This window comes from Pteropus alecto, unplaced genomic scaffold (assembly GCF_000325575.1).
Source record: "Pteropus alecto unplaced genomic scaffold, ASM32557v1 scaffold30, whole genome shotgun sequence".
Lineage (NCBI taxonomy): Eukaryota > Metazoa > Chordata > Mammalia > Chiroptera > Pteropodidae > Pteropus > Pteropus alecto.
The window spans coordinates 3001087-3018513 of record NW_006429782.1 but is presented as its reverse complement, the minus strand read 5'-3'; the positions used below and the strand labels follow the sequence as shown (position 1 = coordinate 3018513).

Genomic DNA, 17427 nt, shown 5'->3' with positions numbered 1-17427 from the left:
CAGTGCTGAGGCTGAGAAGCCCCGTTACAAGTCAAGCAAAGAAATAAACGCCCTAATTTAACAAGTGGGCAACGGCTACGAACTGGCAATTCGAAAAAGCAGGGACTAAGAGGTGACGAGAGTAAAATGAGGGACGACGCCGGGGCCGGCACCGGTATAATGAGAGCCTCCAGCCGTCCTAGGAGCACCAACTCAGAAGACTGTTCTGGGGCCACTGAGCAACCTGTGCGAAATAATAAAGGCATCTGTGCTCGAGCTCCCAGGCTCACACCGCGCTCCCAGAAGCCCACCTCGAGGAGACACCCGCACGGACCTCGCTGCAGTGCTGTTTAAAAAGAAAAAACGACAAGCGACCCAAGCGCTCGACAACAGACTGGGCCAGGAAGTCATGGCCACCCTGCAAAAACAGCCACAGTCGATGCGCCAGAAAGACCCCCGCCCGGCACACACACAGCCTTCGCCCAGAGCCGAGAAGGGTGAGGTCTGGGTGGCCTGATCTGGGGAACTTGTAGTTCACAGGGACTTCTGTCTCTCCTGACAACACTTATGCATCAACCAAACCAAACCAACTACTTAGAGCACCGCTGCCTGGGCCCAGAGGTCCCGCCCCCGGCAGCTCGCTGGTCCAGCTGGGCAGACAGGAGGAGGCACTCAGGCGGCAAGTGGTGACCATTACCACCCTCTACTTAATTCAAATTTAAATTCCAAACCAAACTGGAACCTTCGAATCCTGCTGGTGAGATCGTAAAAAACCTGGTGAGATCGTAAAAAATGGTGCAGCCACTTTGGAAAACAACTTGGCTGCTTCCGGAAGCGTGAAGTGTGGAGTTACCATCAAACCTAGCAATTCCAATCCTACCAACAGACAGCCACATAAAAATTGTACATGAGTGCTCCTACTTGGCATTATATGCGTAATTCCTAAGGACCATACAGTAGAAGCCACTCAAATGCCCGCCGACAAACAGAAGGCGGTCCATCCAGACAACGGCACAGGATTCGGCCTTCACCAGGAGGCGCTGACACTCGCTACAGTGAGGTTATGTGAACCTGGAGGCCGCGACGCCCTGTGATGGAAGCGGCCGCAAACGCCCCACGGTGTGTGATCCCACTCAGGTGAGGTGTCCAGAACGGGCACGTCCACGGGGACGGCGAGGAGATTAGCGGTCACCAGGGCTGAGAAGTGCCTGAGGAATGACTGGTAATGGGCATGGGGTCTCCCTCTGGGATGATGGAAAGTTCTGGAATTAGTCGCGGTGATGGCTGCACACCTGTAATACACTAATAACCCCTGGTTCACACTCTAAGAGAGTGAACTGTACAGCACGTGAATATACTTAACAAAGCTGCCACCAAAAGATATCGAACCACAAAACAGATACACGAAAGCTCCCTAAAGTCCTGATCAAAACACCGATGCTGGTTTGAAGATTCAACTAAATGTACACACAACACCATGGCTTCCAGCATTGTCGGTGGCTTCCTATATTGTCAGTGACCACAGGCGTCCAAGCTGTCTGCCCCCAGTTCTCTGCCCGGTGCCCTCCTGACCGCCACCCCTCAGGCTGCCCTCCTGAGCTCTCACGAAAGGACCAGAGTCAACAACCAAGTCACAACCCACCGCCCTGCCAGCCTTCCACAGCTTTCGAGGCTGAGCACCAGACACTCCTCACAGCCCTAAGACCTGCCTCCAAGTGGGCGTGACACACCGATCCGGATTCGAAATCCTGTGGCAGGATCAGGGCCGCAAGCCAGTCAGCTTGGACGGGGCAGGGGCTAAGAGGCCAGACCCACAGAGAAGGCGATGACAATGTCCGAGCCTCCCCAGCCCAGGCCTGGCATGGCGGAGCCTCACGAGCAGCTGCCATCATCACAGCTCCTCAGAGGGTTAAGATATTCACTTCACCAAAAGTGAATATAAGGAGGGATGGACAAAAGAAGGGAACCGTTTAGGTAAACAGACGCCCCAGCATCCTTGAAAGTCCCAACCCCTGAATCGATCACGTGAGTTTAATCCCGATTAAGCACAGTGCAAACAGAACCAGCATAAACTTGCTCCAAATAGTACCGGGGAACCAGAAGCAGATTCTGGTAAGATATATATGATATGGCCTAAAAATGTACTTGCAAAAATAGAGTGAAAAAAAATCATTAAAGGAATCGAAATGTTACAGTAGAAAATATTCTCTTAATGCAAAAGAAAGTAGTGAAGTGGGAAGCGAGGGAGGAAAGACACGAGACAGAAAGCACGAAGGAAGATGGCGGACACGAATCCAACTGGATCGACAATGACATCCAATGTGAATAAACAACCCATCGAAAGACAGAGACTGCCACGCTGGAGGGAAAAAGACAAGATCCAATTATATGCCATCTACAGGAGATGCTCTTGAGACTGAAACATATAAACGGATTGAAAATAAAAGGATGGAAAAAGGTATAACAGGCAACGGCAACCATAAGAAAGCTGGAGTAGTTAACTGATATCCGATAAAACAGACTTTAAAACAAAAATGTTAGTAGAGATAAATATGGACATTTTATAATGATAAAAGGGCCGATCCGTCAGGAAGATATAGCAATTATAAACACATATGCACCTAGTAACAGAGCCCAAAACGCACGAAGCAAAAACTGACAGAAAAGAAGGGAGAAATAGATAATTCAACAGTAACAGCTGGAGACAGCAATACCCTACTTTCGACAACAGATAAAACGACTAGGCAGAAGATGAACAAAAAAAAAAATAGAAAACGAACAACCCTGTAAAGGAACAAACGTCTACAGAGAGGCCCACCTAACAAGAGAAAATTACACTTTTTTCTCAGTACATACAGAACATTCTCCAGAATGAACCTCACGTTACGCTACAAAACCACCCTCGTCACGTTAGCGAGAATTCGAATCACACAAAGTAGGTTCTCTGACCACAGTGAAAATCAGAAATCATTAACGAGGCAAAAATCCGGGGATTCACAAACACATGGAAACTAAACGGCCCACGACCGCGGTCGGAGAAGAAATCACGAGAGAAATTAGAAAATACTTTGAGGTGAATGAAAATGAAGGTGCAACTAAGCAAAACTTGCGGGACGCGGCTCAGGCAGTAAGTACTTAAAAGAAAATGCACAGTGGCCTATGCTCAAAAAAAAGAATAAAGATCTCAATACTGCAAAGGTCAACCTTGAGAAACTGACAGAGTAAACTGAACCTAAAGCAGAGAGGAGGAAATAATAAAGATTCGAGCAGAAGTTAACAAAACAGAAATAAAAAAGAAGGTGACCAACAAAAGCGGAAGCTGGGTTTTTTTTGAGGCGATAACAAAACTGACAAACCTTTAGGTAGCGTGATGGAGGCAAAGAGCAGATTGCGATTGCTGAAGCCGGGGACGGGAGGTGGGGCAACACCGCCCCCAGCTGGCATCGCAGCTGGCGCTGGCGTGGACCGGGCCATCAGGAACGGGCCACTGGCGCGCATGGCTCAGACGGACATGTTCAGTGAAAAGCGCCAGCCCCGAAGGGGACGCATGATGCCGCATTCCCTAACAGCCCCGGGGGTGACTCTGGGAGTGAGCGGAGGCTAACGCCAGTGAAATCCCGGTGGGGCTGCTGCAGGGTGCTCACTGGCGCCAATGTTCCAGTTCTGACAGTGGGTGACGGTTGTGTACAATGGCACCACTGGCCGGAGCTGGGGAGAGCACGCGAGACCTCTCTGCGCTGTTTCTGCAATTTCCTGGGGGTCCACGAAGCTTTTTAAGTTTTAAAAAAAACAATCATAACGGGGGCTCTTTCAGCACGGTCGGGAGGGTGGAAGGGCGGACTGCCACGAGGGCGTTCTTTATCCTCCTGGCCACCTTCGTGTGTGTTCGAATTCTCTGTAACAAAGGGTCCTAAAAAGGCAGGGAGAGAAGGGTAAAGGCAGTCGACTACACGGTGACAGAAGGAAATTTAACTCTGGGTGCTGAACACACAATGCGACAGACACGTGACATATTATTGAATATACGTTTGAAACCTATATGATTTTATTAGCCAATGTCAACCTAATTTTTTTTTAAAGCGTAAAAAATAAAATAAATGGGAATGAAAAAGGTGAAGGGATTAAGAAGTACGAATTGGCAGATACAGAACGGTGACAGGGATGTGTGGCACGGTGCCAGGGAGAAAGCCGATGAGACTGTGTGACTGTGTGGGGCCGGGGGGCTAGACTGGGGACCACCACGCAGCTAACACAAACGTCTAAGCACCATGCTGCACACCTGAAACGCAATACTGAACGTGAACTGTGCCTAAGAAACAAAAATACAAAAATAAAGAGAACCAACTAACACCGGCCCTAAGAAGGGCCTTCTCCAGCCAGGTTACAAATATCCGCGGCCCGTCACTGGGTCTGCGGGTTGGTTGTAGAATCTGCTCCCGAAATAACGACCAGAGGGTGCAGAGCCACCTGGGCGTTTTCACAGTGCAAATCTTAAAGGGACACAGGGTCGTCCGAACACCCTCTCCAACGACGACAGCGTTAAAAGCAGCACGTGGGACCTGCCTGGCACGCGGGACCTGCAAGACGAGCTCTGCGCAGAGCCCACCTCCCGCCCGTTTCTGCTCAGCCCGCGGCGACAGGGCCTGCCGGGACGGCCCGCGCCCAAGCCCTGGCTGGAGCGAGGACAGCTGAAGCGCCCGCGGTCAGGGGACCGGCGCGAATCGTCGGTACTGGTACCGGTACCGGTACCGCATGCAGTGTCGCCTTCCCACTCCAGGTGGACGCGGGCTCGACTCCTTCTAAACAAGAAGACTGCAAAGGGGGGACATGAGGACAGAGCGGTTGACACCATCATCGGGAAGAGGTAAAGAGGCCCGGTCTTCCCTGGCCATCCTGCGGGACGCAAACCAGCGCTGCCCAGCCCCTCCACACTGGCCAGGTGTCCGCACGGCGACATGACCACATACCAACAGCTGCTCCGATGGCTCCACACGTGCTAACTCACTTTCGCTCACACGACCCTCTCAGGTAGCCAGCTGACGTCGCCTATCACAGAAGGGAAGGTGAGGCCTGGGGAGGTCCAGTGACTGGCCGAAGGGCACACAGCTGGGAGGAAGCGGTGGAGCTGGGGACTGAAACCAGCTGCTCCATCCTGGGAGTCAGCATGGATCCCTCATTCCCTCGCGTCCAATCAGTCACGAGGCCCAGCACTTCTGCCGCCTCCAAAAGCCACCCCACGCCCAGTACTCCGCACCCCGGCCCAGACTGCCCTCTGAGGCACGGTCACGGCTCCCGCTTCCACTCCTGACGGCCACCAGAGGGGCCTTCTAAAACACATAAACCTTTGACATCGTCGCTACCTCCCGGGGCTTCTCCCTGCCTCCATCGGGGTCCAGCACCTCACCGCAGCCCAAGCGCACAGTCCACTTGGCCTGGCCGCCGACCCTCGGGGCCTGCCGCTCATCGTGCCGGCCTCTCCCGCTCAAACAGGCTCCCTTCCACCTCAGGACCTGTGCAACTGCGACGTGTTCATCCACTCGGAGCTTCTCGTCCCAGATCTCATGGTTAGCATCTTTGAATCATTCGGATCTCTGCCCCAATGTCACCTGGGAGAGGCCTTTGCTGTCCAGCCAGTTTAAGCAGTGCCAGTCCTCAGGTGCTGCAGTCAAGTCACTCTCCAATCTTCATCACCCGGGGGCCACTGGTCCCTGCTGGTTACCTGGCACCTAGCCTGGCACAATAAACATGGAGACCTCTAACGACAGACTCCCCAGCCCTCGGGTGCAGTGTGCCTGTTTTCTTCTGCACAATCGGGGCTGGTGGAGACTGCCAGTGGAGGCAGGGGTGCCGGCCCCCCGCTGACTGCTCTCCCTGTCGGAGCTGGCAGGGGTGTATGTGAGGACGCCGAGGCCCAGAGAGCCTGTTCTCAGCACATCAGCAGCAGCGACAGGGTTGGGGAACTCAGGTCCCGTTCTGAGTTCTGACTCCAGACTTCGAAGCCAGCGCTGCCTTGGAATGGGGCCCGGGAGATGCTGGTTCCCCCAAAAGTGCCCCGGTCTTCCTAAGTGGCTGGACCGCTAGGGGTTCCTGCTCCCGGGGGTGCTCCAGGCCCCGGCTCGGCCCCGTCAGGAAGACTGCCAAGTCCCACAGCCCTCGCTGCCTGCCCACGCCCCAGCAGCAGCTCTCTTAGCCAGGCAGGTCACTGTGGGGCGAAGAGCTGAGGATTCTGGAAGTTTCCTGAGACGCCCACCCTTCCCGGGCTTCCTCCACGGCCCCTAGCCCGGTTCACAGGCTGTGCCCCGAAGCCCAGCCCAGGTTCAGCGCCAAACCACTGACCTGGGGACAAACGTTCTCAGCTGACATGACAGGCAGACGAAGAAGAGTGCAGGGCTCCATTCAGGCCCCGCCCTCCCGGCTCACGCACCTCATCTGCCTCTCACCTGCACGGTGCACAGGGGACCAGGGTCGCCAAGTAACACCGCTCCCCCACTCTTGACCGATCCTGATCACACTGAGGTCCCGGCCCTTCCTGGCACCCAGCCCATGTGCCAAGACCCCTTGACTGCTGGTTACAAGGCCACATCGCCAGTCCCCACACGGGGATCTTTGCCTCCCGGACGACCACAGGGCAAGGAAAACGCCCTGTCACCCGCAAACCAACCGCTGGAGCCCCACAAGCTCCACACCGGCTGGACACACACGTCGGAAGCCGCCGGGGGCGGCAGGTGGCCTGTGTGCTCTGATTTTCCCGCGCTATAACTGCTGATTTTCACACTGTGAAGATAAGTTATTGTTATAACGAAGATCCCTCCAGGAGGCTTATTAGGGAAACAGCCAGTGGGACTTGGCCAATCCCAAAGTTTTCAGGCCTGCTTTGGCTAAAGGCCAAACTAATGACTCCAGGGAGCCGGGGCTTCGGGGAGCGGAGCTGGAACGCTGAGGCGGCACTGCCAGGTGTCTGGTGTCACGGCAGCGGCCCAGGACACCCGAGCCCGAGTGGAGACAGCCAAGGAACACGAAACCTAACCAGGCCCTGTCCCCACCAGAGGCCAGTCCGCAATGCACAGTCCCACGTCAGCCCTCGCACAGGCTGAGGCATCGTTCACCCCAGGACGGTGCTCTGGGCTGGTGGCTACACGCCTGGCCCCAAATTCACTGGACAAGAAAACCTGACGAGGCGTGTGGAACAAGCCGCAGGACTCCGCGTTCCGACCTGGCTGCCTCCGGTCCGGCCTCCCCAGGACCACCGCCCCGGCTTCCTCCTACCTGCCCCCTTAGAATAAAGCAGCTCCAGAAGAACACACGGCTTATTGCAAGGTGTCTTCTAATAACCTCGACTGCTCCTTAACTTTCTTCCCAGCACAGATGTGGAACAGCAACACAAAAGCCACAGGCTGCTCTGGTATGAAAAGTGATTTTAGAAACTTCTCTTGCGACACGTTGATTCAGTCGAGAAGACAGAAGCTCAGAGGAGTCACTATTGCACTGTATTGTAATCTACTGAAGGCCACCTCTGGGCCAGGTGTGCCCTAAATTGAGACACTGTCTGTGGGGGGGTCCATCCTGGGCACTGTGGATTGAGCAGCATCCCTGGCCCCGCCCCCACTGTGACAACCACAGATGTCCCCAGACGTCAGCGGGTGTCATCCTGGGTGGAGAATCACTCCTGGGATGGGAGCCACTCCGCTAAGAGACTTTCACTATTAAAATTCAATTCGTCTCACGACGCTTGACGCAGAAACCTCCACTGTCACCTTGGGATAAGGACACAGACGTGGCAGAGCTGGCATGTGAACCTGGAGGCAGGCCAGGTGCACGGGTGCCAGCCTCTCGTTGCCGACCCCACTCCGCCATGCCCACCGGGAGACCTCAGGCCACTTAAGGCCATCTGTGGCTATGAGATGTCACTTCCAAAGCATTCTTGTGCACGAGTCTCTCCTGGGTTCTCCTATGGCCAAAGCGACATCTCAAGTTCCTCCAAGTCCATTTGCGAAATCATCTCGAGTCCAGTTCAGAGTCCCCTGCACGGCCAGCATCCATGCCACAAACACACTGCCCTGGGCGCAGCCATCAGGACCCACAGCCCTCACTGCCAGAACGACGTTCTGAGCCCCCGTCAAAGATAAGAGGCCGCGTGCAAGGGTCCATGAAAGGATCGGGCCACGGCCATGGCCACCCGACCGGCAGGGGCTGGCCAGCGAGCCCGACCTCCCGGAGTGAGCAAGTGTCCAGTCTTGAGAGCAGGGCTTGCAGCATGCTCCCACTTCCTCGCAGCGCCCCCCAAACACAAGCCCGCTGGGGGTCAGCCCCTGCCCTCCCCAATGTCAGCTGTGCCGTCCAGGCCACCCACATTCTCTCCTCCTCCAAGCACCAGCTTCATTCGCACCCATGAAGGCCTCGGGGCCTCCCTGGCCCCCCAGAGGGCTCTCCCTCAGCTATACCCACCACGGTGGGTCTCGCCCTTCCCACTCGCCCCTCACGTAGTCGTGCTGGCTTGTGTTGAGCCTGCCTCACATTTCAGGCTACAGGCTAACAGATCCAGAAGCTCTGATGGGAAGAGGACAATCTCCACTGAGCACTGGGTACCCCCGTTTACGGCATCCCCAACACAGCACTCGGCTTATCCAGGGACAGCAGTCTTCCTAAAGGACCAGCGTGTGGCGGCCCAGCACTGAGTGTGAAACACACCAGGATGTCAGTGTGAGCTGCACCAGGATGCTGAGCGTGAAAGAGACACAGGATGTCAGAGTGTGAAACACACCAGGATGTCAGGTGAGAAATACACACAGGATGTGGAAGACTCAGGACCAAGAAGAAAAAAAGGCGTGTAAAAAACCTCTCATTAACAATTTTTATACTGATTACGTGTGGAAACGATAATATTTTGGATATTTGGAGTCAACAAAATAACTATTCTAATCAATTTCACCTGTTTCTTTTTACCTTTTCATGTATTAGAAAACTTTAAATTATGCGTAGGGCTTGCCGTGCGTCTTCAAGTGGACGACGCTGCCTCAGACGTCGGTTTGCAGTTGCTCGTGTTGCCTTCTGAGCATTTTGTGGGTTCAGCTCTCACATTCAGGTCTTCAGTCGCCTGGAGTTAGTGTTTGTATACGGCGTAAGGTAGAGGTCCAACTTTGTCACCTGACACTCTCGTGTTCATGTGCAGCCCCATGGCATCTTCCTGGTGCCATGAGCAGCTCCCTGGCACGCAGAACACCCCAGGTCACCCATATCCTCTGCCAAGGGGACAGCAAGTCACAGACGCACGCTTCTGCCCGAACGTCATTGTCCCCACGGGGCAGACGCCAGCAAAGCAGATGGGCCAAATCCTCTGGCACGGTGATGGCACCAGCAGGGGTGACGCCGGCGCCAGGTCAGGCAAAAACCAGGACGCCCCTTCCACTCCTGGCTGTGGCGGACTCCAGCAGGAAGGCCCCGGTCCCGTCCACCAGAACATACTGGTGGACAGACAAACCAGAGCGACGGGTGCCGGAACCACGCTGACAGACGAAACGACACACGGAGGCCCAGTGGCTGCACTGAGAGGTCCTGCAGGGGACCCCAGTCACGGCTGGCCCCGGCGCAGCACACCCGGCCCGCCCCGCCCAGCTCGGGCTGGAGGAAGAGGGCGTCGTGGGGAGGACTCGCCACTGAAGGCTGCAGGCTGCAGTCCGCTGTGCACGCAGAGAGCAGCCGAGTGCTTCCTGCAGGGGAGCTGGGGCGCTGCGCCCGCCACGCCCACATCCCCCCTCCTGGAAGCAACCCCCGCCCCCCCAGGCTGGGCTTCCCGGACTCTGGCCTCCCTCCACTGACCCCTCCCTGCCCCAGCCCCCAAGATCTAGCTCTGCAAAGGGTTTTTCTGCTGCCTCTGCCCAGGGGGCCGGCTGGGTTAGCAGTCTGCACACCGCAGCCCTGAAAGTCTGGAACTCTGAAACAGTTTCGGGAAAAGGAGGGGCAAAAAAAGGAGACTGACTACCCAAATGTCCATCGAGGGGTAGTGGGTAAACACAATGTGTCCAACCAAACGCTGGAATATCATTCGGCCATGTTATTGCTATATTATTAATAATATCCATCCCGGTATTATTCAGTGGGAGAAACCAGACACTGAAGGCCACGCCGTGTGTGATTCCACTCACGTGACATGTCCAGAACAGACACGTCCACGGAGAGCGCTGGTTCGTGGTTGCCAGGGGCTGGGGGAGGGGGCATGACAGTTTAACAGGAATAGGGCTCCTTTTGGGGTGACAAAAGTGTTCTGGAATCAGTGGTGACGGCTGCACAACTCCATAAATGTTCTAAAAATCACTCAACTGTCCACTTTAGAAGTGTGTATTTGATGGTATGTATATCTCAATAAACAACATATTTTACAAAAAAAACAGGGTAGGAGTATTTTAAGAGGGGTTGGCCTAGAAAATCTGGGGTCTGGTCAGCACGCCAGAGCGAATCGTTAAACAGCTGTCATGCTGCTCTCTCCGGTGACCTGAACGACTCAGGCCCTGCCTCGCGGACCAGACTCTAAGCTCCTTGAGGGCAGAGCTGCCGGCAAGAGACAGCGGGCCTCCCCCGGCGCCCCCGCCTCCTCCGGCTCTTCTCCACGCAGGTGTCTCAGGCCACGGCCCCCAGGGTCCTTCCCAAGTACCTCTCTTCCTCTGCTCACCAGTTCACCGTCACTCATGATGACAAGGCACAACTCAAACAGCGACTCTTCTGCTGACTTTCTGGCCACCACCTGAGTTGCCATCTGTCTCGGTGCCCCCTGGCTCTGCCGCTCCCCCCGCCGGGCTCCATCCATGGCCCTGTGACCCTGTGGGCAGGGCCACCATGAGCACCTGGCCACACGCGCACAGGCTCGGCAACAACGGTTGCACCCAACCAAATGACGACAGACAGGGCTCCGAGGCAGGTCTAAATGGCTGTGTCCCTGGGAAGCCGTAGCCCAGCCAGAACCATCCAAACCAACCACTGGTCCCCAAACCGAGACGCACGTGCGAGAGGCCTTCCTCCATTCTCAAATGTGTATCTTTGCCTCGGGGTTAAATGACATGTCTGGGGAATTTGCAGAGGCCAAGTGAGCACGCTGCCTGAGGTCTCCACGACCATCAGCCTGAACCTGCTGCAGCTCTGCCATCGGCCAACGTGCTCCGTCCGTCCGTCCGTCCGTCTGTCCATCCGCGGGCCCGGTGAGGTGGCTGGACATGCAGGAGAGCCAGTTCCTCGGTGAATGGCGCTGCCCATCGGCCTGCAGGGCAGATCAGGGCGCTGCCTTTGGTGCAGGCAGGACACGAGGCAGCCTCGGCAGCCGGCGCCATCCCGTGGCTTCTGCCCGCTGCAGCCAGGGAGGGCGGTGAAACGAGACACCTTCTTTTCCATAAGAGTGTCAGAGAACCAGCGCTCTCTACCGGCTCCCTGCTCTTCCTTGGGGGGAAGGAGTTGGCTAAAGCAACAAATCTAGAGTTTAAATTCCAGGGGCTTTACTCACATGCCAGGTAAAGACAGCGGTTCTCTCTCTAGAATCACGACCAAGAAAATCAGATCCACGCAGCCACCGACCTACGATAGGAAGCCCACTCTGCTCAGCACCGAGCCTTTCTGACAGATGGGATTTTAAGGGGCAGAATGGGGGAACAGCAGGGATTTGAAGGGTCCAGCAGGAAAATGACAGAACCTCCCAGTCCAGCTGCCCGGCCAAGGTCCGCCAAGCATCCTGTGGCGCTGAGGCGAGCCATCCCCCCGCTCACGCGGGGCGCCCAGTGAGCAGGTTGTGGGCTGTCCGCGTAGAGACGAGGTGCTGGCCATGCCGGGGTCCCGAGGCCCGGCTTAGCACACAGCCCGGTTGCACCCGCCTTATCGGGATGCCTGGCACACCCCTGTCGTCGGGCCATCACTGTGCCTGCTGGCAGCTTCGGGCTGGCTCTCGCTCAAAGGAGGCCTCCTGATCCATCCTCTTGCTTCTTGTGCACAAAGCACAATTCTGGATCCACTGCCAGCTCATCTGACACGAATCGCTTCTCTCCACGGACACTGGAGACAGTGGCCACAAACCCACGAAAGCGGGCCCGGCTCCACCACTACCTGCCCAGGAGCCATGGGTTGGGTCCGGATGCAAACACAGAAGGGAAGTGGGTGCTGGAGACGATGCTGAGCACCCACCCTTTCACGGCCAGCCATATGGGCTTGTCTTAACTGCCATCGCTGGTGCTGGCCCGCGGGGCCAAATCCCACATTGGTTATTGCTCCGTTCTGTGCCTGGAGACCCACTGAGGCAATGCAGCCCTGGACAGCTGGCTTTCGGATTATTCTTCTTTGTCCACTGAACAAACACGCTCAAGGCCTCCACCCTGGAGAGTCACAGCCCAAAAGGCACAGCCTGCCCGTGAGACAGAGATGGCTTCATGCAAACCTCATCAAACCCCTGGCACCACCAGAACCACTGGGGTGGGACGAGGAAAGAGGGGAGAGAAGGGAGCGACGGAAAGTCAGAGAAAGATCCAGACAACCCCCCCAAAAAAAAAGAAAAGACAGGCAACTTCGCTAAGCCGAGGAGTTCTCCAGGTTGTTTATTTCAATCAACTACAGAAGGCGTGACCATAAATTAACGGTGTGCTTCCTCGACAGGTCAAAACGTCCTTGGGATAGTACCAAGACCTGCGGGCTCAGAAATCACTCGTCAGCCAGTTCTTCGCTCCCAAAAGCCAAGGTGGAAGAGTGAGGCCAAGAAGGGCGGGTGGCACCGTCCCTGGGCACCCAACACACGCGTCCCACAGCCATCTCATCAGCCACTTGGCCTACAAAGCTTAAATGTCACACACACGAAAGCCACCTCTTCACAGTGCTCCCGCGCACACCACGGCTCAGAGACCCACCGACAGCGCCTCCCAGGACGTCGCCCTTGGGACGGGGACACCAGCACGAGAACGCTCACGAAACCACGTGACTGGGGCATAGCTTCTTCCTTTCAAACCCTCGGCTTCTGCCGGGCCGAAGCAGGCCTCGGGCTGAGCACACACCTCGCCAAACTTCAGACGGGGCGAGAAGCTAACAGGAGAGCCCGATGGAGGATGAAGAAACCAGGCTTCGCAAACAGCAAAACGTCTGCCCGTCTATGTCGACTCTTCGTTGTCTCCTTTATTACGAGGTTTTTTTTGCGGGGGTAGATAGGGTCATAACATTTTCTCACATCCCCTGGACTTTTAACTGCCCTTGAAACCACCCACAACTCATTTTTTAAGTACAGACAATGACTCTAAATGCTTTGACATCAGAAAGATGGAAATTCATCCAACAAACGAATGTTTACCGAACACACGCCAGGCACCAGGAACTTCTCAGGTGCTGGGGAGACACACAGCAGCCAAAACAGATGCCATGTCTACAGTGGGGACCTCACGCCCTCGCAACCTGCAGCCTTGGGTCAAACCCAGCCTGCTTTTGTATGGCCTACAAGCTAAGAACGGTTTTGAAGTTTCTAATAGTCAGGTGGGGGAAGAAATCGAAGAGAAATAGCTCATGGCATGAAAAAAGTATACGAAAGTCACATTTCTGTGTCGGTAAATATAAGTTTTATGGGGACGCAGGCACACTCACGCGTTTCTATACTTTTGTGCTTCAATGACGGAGCAGTCAGGACAGAGGAAGTCTGGCCTTCGAAGGCAAAAATAGTTACTCTGACTCTTCAGAAAACCATCCTCGTGGATAAGGCAGACCACACATACAGAAACAGATTAATATGCATTTCTGGTAGGATGGTGTCCAAAGAAAGAAAGGCGGAACGGGAGAGAGGGCGGCTGGAAGGGTGAACTGAGGCAGTGTGGTAAGGGCTGGCCTCCCTGAGCCGAGACCCGAATGACAAGGAGCCGCTGGGCAGAGGCACGAGGGACCGGCTTCTGGCAGCGGAAAGAGCAAGTGCAAAGGCCCTGAGGCAGGAAGACCGGGCCAAGGAGCTGGCTGGACCGAAGGGGCTGCAGGCACAGGAGGGAGCGACAGGACAGCGAGAGAGAGGGCGCCATGGAGGAAGAGCACGCGGGCCATGGGAAGGAGTCCAGAATTTGTTCCAGAGGTAAGAGGAGGCCACTGGAGGGTTCTGCGCAGGGGGAGGCATCTTTAAAGTTTCGCCAGGTCCCTGAGAGGGTAGGAGTAAAAACTGACAGTCAGAGCAACTTACCTAACCAACGAGACGCTGCCAGCACGGGCCGAGGCAAAGCAGGGAGTCCGCTCAGAAGCCAATTCATCCAACAACAATCGATTCACTGATCCAACAACAATCGATTCACTGATCCTCTCAGGCCTTAGTAATTGAGGTGCTACAAACTTTAAAAAATGTCTTAAATTCATTTCATTTGTGTAAAAAATACCTGTAACGAGCACACTAACAGTCCCGCGGCTTCACGAACATCATCGTTTAGGAAGAGACGAAGATTGAAAGAGGCACCTTAAAATCCAGAAAACCGTTCAACGAATCGACAGGAAGGAGTACAATGGCGAGAAGGGTGTGGAAACCTGGGCAGGGACCTGCCGGGGCCCATGAGCAAAGAACAGCTGGGAAGTCCCCCGCACCACGGACAAGGTCAGGGTCTGGCAGCATGGGCTCAGGTGGCACGGGTGTCTGAAAGGTCCTCTTCCGTAGGTATGGGGGGAGGGGAGGGGAGAGCTGCAGGCTGGGAAGGGCAAGGGAAAGGCGGAGTGACAGCTGGGAAGGACCCATACCAGGCTGAGGGCTATGGGCTGGACAGTTTGCAAATACGAGCCCCTCCCTATTAAAGACAGGAAGCGGGGAAGGGGACAAAGGGAACCCAAACTTGAGGTACATGGGGACACAGCCAGATATCAGACTGCTATGGGTTAAATGTTAAGTGAGAGGGTCTCACCTGGGGGTGACTGTGCTCCCCAGGGGACACTGGGCGATATCTGGGACAATGCGGTTATCACAACTGGGGGTCAGAGGGGTGCTGAAGACCCTAGTGGGGTAAAGGCCACCGCAGTGCCCAGGGCGGCCCTCCGCAGAGAACAACCCAGCCCACGTGCGGATAGGGATGAGGGGGACACCCTGGCAGAACCCGACAGCATCCCAGCAGTGATGAGCTGGCTCGCTGTTCCCGGCTCCCTGGAAGCCCACAAAGCACTCCAGAGCCTTTCATCCCCTGTGATCCTCGCAATGACGGGGCTGGGTGCTCATTATACCCATTTTACAGAGGGGAAAGCAAAGCCCAGAGACGTGAAGTGACCTGCCCCAGAGGAGGAACTGGAACACTCGGACTCAGAAGCCTGTGTGGGGCATGGGGAGGGGGAAAGGAAGGGAGCCGAGGACACAGGAATGCAGTCTAGGCTCAGCCCCTGCCTCAGCTGTCCCCACCCTCTACAAACGCGCAAGCACCCAGGGGCACCCAGGGGCACCCAGGTAGAGCCACAGCGCCGGGGGGCAGGGCTTTGGAGCAGAGTCAGAAACCCAGAAACCCCAGCGAAGTCAGGTGTGCAGAGCCCACGCAGTCCTACCTTCTGCCCGCAGTTCATTTGCTTCCCACCCCTGCACTCCCCTTGGGAAGGTGAGTGACTGCCCCATTTTGTTCTTGAGCAAGTGACTGGCCCAAGGTCACACAGCTCTGAAACGGCACTGCGGCTCTGGATCCAGATCTCGGGAAGAAAGCCAACTTGAAATGCTCATTTGCCTACACCTCGGTCCCTCCTCAGTCCCTGTCACCCATGACCTAATCCTTCCGGTTCCCTAAGCTGGCCGTGAGGGCTCTGGGCTCCATACCACCATAGTAGCTATGACCACATCCTGGGACTCCCCCTTCTCCTTTTCCCCCACTGGACCCAAAGCTCCCTGAAGTCAGAGACTCCCCAGAACCCGCCTCGGCACTCAAACGTCCCCAGTGTGCATCCTCACAGGTGTCAGATGGAACCACAGAACAGATGGGCTCCCCGGGGCGCAGGTTCCCCTGGGTGCGCCCGGGGAAGGGGGTGGGGCATAAGAAACCAGCAGAGGAGGCGGAGAGATGTGGGATCAAGTACAGGGAGGGGGGGCGGAGTGGGGGATGGAGGGACAAGGAGGGTCCTTGACCAGCCCCGAGGGCTCCTGCAGAAAGGTACACAGACTGAGAAGGGGTCTTCTCTAGGAGACGGAAAAGTAGAACAAAGGCGGGGCGGAGTCCCAAACAGCCCATCAGCAATACCTTCAAGCCCTAACGTTTAATGGCTCCTTAGCAGCCCACTCTCTCCTAAGCTGCCCGCTCCAAAAAGGCCAAGATTAGAAATTCAAGAAACTCAATTGTTACTAAGTAAGATCTGTATACAGTCTCAACTACACATTCGCACACACATGCACAAGGCACCCACACAGTAGCCGCGTGCACACCACGTACGTACACCACCTGGGAGCATCTGTGCTCCCGCACCTCCAATCATCCCTCTGCCGCCCCCACTCGGTGACCTCCCCCAGAGCATGGCGTTCTGACCATCACCGCGTCCCTTGCACTGGAAGCACCAAGATCTGCCAAGCGCCCAATCAGAAGTACAGAAAGAGGGCCAGCGAGTTTCAGAAACCCTCGACTCATATAATCACAAGCTGACTCTGAGACATTTACACTGCCTTTCTGGCTCCAAAAAACAAACTGCAGAGACCAGAGAGGCTGCCCACTGCAGCTCCAAGGGTGGCAAGAAAAGGCTGACCAGAGAGCTGACAAACCCTCCCCCTGCCTCATAAGGAAGCTATTACTTGAGAATTAGGGAGAGTCATTAGCTTTGCACAGCCACGATAAAAGCCCATAGGAGTCATCTAATGAGCCTGTTTTAGGGGCTTTCTCCAGCTTGGGGACAGCCAGATAAATAGCTGTTGAGGCAGAGGAGCGGGACAGGTATCCTCAGACCTTAAGACAGTGCCAGCACCCAGTGAGACCCAAAGGAGCTTGCTGAATAAACGTCACTGACAGAAACACGTGGAAAAGGACACAGTCTTTACACGTTACAGGACCTTTGGGCTCCAGTGAACAGAACCCTCTTCTCACGAGTTTCATAACTCAGGAAACAGTTCCCCAGGTGCACCTGAATTACTAAAACAAAAGCATCTTCCCCCACCAAACAGATGGGACACACCGGAGCACAGTCTAAGCCTCCCCCGCCCCCAGGGGGGTAAAAAAAAGAAACAACAACTGTAAAACCATCCACCATGCTCAGGTGGACGTGCACCTCAAACCCCTGGTGTCACTGCACCCACGGGGTACAAACATAAGCCCTTGCGCACCCGGGGGCAGGTCCCTTTCAGAAGAAATCTGTCCCCTCGCTCCCACGGGGGTAGTTAGGGGACAGCCCAAGGGGGTCGCTGCAGGAGCGACTCCACGATTTATTGCTAGAGAAGGGGGGCTTCGAGGTGGCGATGGGGCTGAGAAGGGGAAGGGCTGGGGAAACGCGTGTGGAAGCTGTTATATGCATAGCAAGTGGATACAT

General features: G+C 55.6%; 1 protein-coding gene across 1 annotated transcript in view; it reads right to left on the bottom strand.

The window, feature by feature from the left end:
• The window catches only part of KDM4B (lysine demethylase 4B), a 133874-nt gene extending 118554 nt beyond the window's left edge, over positions 1–15320 (bottom strand). Inside the window, exon 1 of the mRNA XM_015585687.2 lies at positions 14150–15320. The gene's annotated coding sequence lies outside the window, so the exon portion shown is untranslated. The remainder of the gene's footprint in view (positions 1–14149) is intronic.
• Between the last annotated feature and the right edge of the window lie 2107 nt (positions 15321–17427).